We start from the raw sequence: 2,886 nt of genomic DNA on the forward strand, positions 1-2,886 counted from the left end.
GCATTCCTCTTGAAAACAAGAACAAGACAATAACAACCTTTCTCACAACTTCCATTCAATATAGTACTAAAAGTCCTAGTCAGAGCAATCAGAAAGGAGGAGTTAAAAACATCTAAATAGGAAGAGAGGAAGTCAAACCATCTCTCTTTGCAAATAGTATGATTCTGTAACTATAAAATCCCATGGTCTCTGCCCCAAATCTCCTTGATCTGATAAATAAATACAGTAAAGTTTCAGCATGCAAAATTAATGTAGAAAAATCGGTAGCATTTCTATACAACAAGAACATCCAAGCTAAGAGCCAAGTCGATAATACAATCTCATTCATAATAGCCACCAAAAGAATAAAATACCTAGGAACACAGCTGACTGGGGAAGTGAAATACCTCTACAATGAGAATTCCAAACACCACTCAAAGAAACTGGAGATGACACTGACAAATGGAAAAACACTCTATTCTCATGAATAGGAAGAATCATTATTGTGAAAATGGCTATACTACCCAAAGCAATTTACAGATTTAATGCTATTCCTAGCAAATTACCCATGACATTATTCACAGGACTATAAAAATGATTCTAAAATTCATATGATACCAAAGCACCCTATGGCCAAAGAGCCAAAGCAATCCTAACCAAAAAGAAACTTGACTTCAAACTATTGTACAAGGCAACAGTAACCAAAGCAGCATGGTATTGGTACAAAAACATACATAGACCAATAGAACAGAATAGAGGGTCCAGAAATAATGCCATACACGTGCAATCATTTGAGCTTAGACAAAGTTGACAAAAATAAGCAATGGGGAAAAGACTCCCTTGCAATAAATGGTACTGGGACAACTGGCTAGCATATGTAGAAGATTAAAACTGGAAACCCTCCTTATACTATATACAAAATTAACCCAAACTGGATTAAAGACTTAAATATAAAACTGAAAACTTTAAAAACCCTGGAAGAAAACCTAGGCAATACCATTCTGCACAGAGGAATGGACAAAGATTTTATGACAAAGATACCAAAAGCAATTGCAACATAAGCAAAAATTGACAAGTGGGATTTAATTAAACTAAAGAGCTACTGCACAGTAATAGATACTATCAACAGAGTAAACAGAAAACCTACAGAATGTGGAAAAAATATTTGCAAACTGTCCATTGGACAGAGGTCTAATATCCAGAATCTACAAGAAATTTAAACAAATTAGCAAGCAAAAAATAACCCCGTTAAAAAGTGGGCAAAAGAATATGAAGAGACATTTTTTGAAACAAGACACACAAGGTCAACAAGCATGTGAAAAAATGCTCAAATTTGACATTCTAATGATAAATTGTTTGTCTTATGTTAACATTTTTAAACAACATACATAAAAGGGAAGCATAAATAAATAACAATGTGATAACATTTTACACAAGAGTTTTACATTGATGAGATTCTTGAAAGGGTATTTACAAGTAACAAACTCCAGCTTCTATACATTATGATATGTATCTTTCACAGTGAAATTTTAAGGAAAAATAAGTAGAGACAAATTATTCACCGTAGGAATTGATTTATTATTCAAGGTTCATATATATGATAAAATATTAGCCATTTAAAAAATCTCAAAGTGGGTATTATATCTACTATATATAAATAAATGAAAAGGCATATTATGCAGCATGTAATATATAATCTTCATGAGAAAGAGAATACACAAAGAATTCTCAAAGGATTTTAAATAAGCCATTACAGAAATTTTCACTATAAGGGATTGCAAGAAATTTTATAGAGATCTTCATAGTTTGATTTATTTTGTGCAATGAATTTCTCTTGCTTTCACCAATAAAATAAATAATAAAGCCATTTTCATTTAAAAACTCATTTAGAATCACCTATGCCAAGTAATATTAAAATATGTCAAAATAAGAAATTTCAAATAAATATTATTTTATAGAGATAATATGAAAGTGGAATCATAAAAAAGTTTTAATTATTTATTCAAATTATTTATTGCCTACTGTAAGTTTAGCCCCTTTGTTGGCACTGGGAATACAACAAGCAATGAACAGTAGGAGGAAAACTGGGTTTATGGTGAATTGGAAGACAAGATGGTATGAAATTACTACTTGGCCTTGGGGACCTAATCTGACTGACCCACTAAAGAGAAGTTTCCAGTAGAAGTTCATGTGGCCATTTTGCTAACAAGCAAGTAAGACACAAGACACATTCAGAATCACCTTAAGGTCCAGTTAAAACAGTAACTCACATAGCACCAGGGAGAGGGCAATCTTCTCTGCATTGTACAAAATCAGTTTTGGCAACATAAGTTGTTAGGACAGCCATATGCAGAAGACTCCTTTGCCTTGTTGATGGCAGGAGAAAACAGTAATTTTACTGCTACATATGCTTCAAAGGTGTTAAAAAATATACCCCATAGAAAGGCCCATCAAAAGGGCAAGTTACCTTCAAACATTGTATGGAGGAAAGCCAGACACCCAAGAAGAAAGCTGGACTTGTGGAAGACCAGGACAGGGAATGCCTGCTGGTGGTTTCTGAGTACCAATGAGACACACCTTGTGACACATGAAAAAAAAAATGTAAAGGATAATTTACAGAAAACCAAAGCCATAGCATAAGCAAATGTGAGCCAAAGCCAGTAAATACATTTATGACTAATCATTTACAGCCATGAGATGATCAGGCTTAAGACATTTGGATCACATGAAAGAGAAAGTGAAAGGAATTATTCTAGAGGAAATACTCTGGGAAAGATACACCCTGAATTATTATTATTATTACTATTTTTTGAGACAGAGTCTCGCTCTGCTCCCAGGCTGGAGTGCAGTGGCCGGATCTCAGCTCACTGCAAGTAAATACATTTATGACTAATCATTTACAGCCAT

The sequence above is a fragment of the Colobus angolensis genome, unplaced genomic scaffold (genome assembly GCF_000951035.1).
Source record: "Colobus angolensis palliatus isolate OR3802 unplaced genomic scaffold, Cang.pa_1.0 Scaffold353, whole genome shotgun sequence".
Classification (NCBI taxonomy): Eukaryota; Metazoa; Chordata; class Mammalia; order Primates; family Cercopithecidae; genus Colobus; species Colobus angolensis.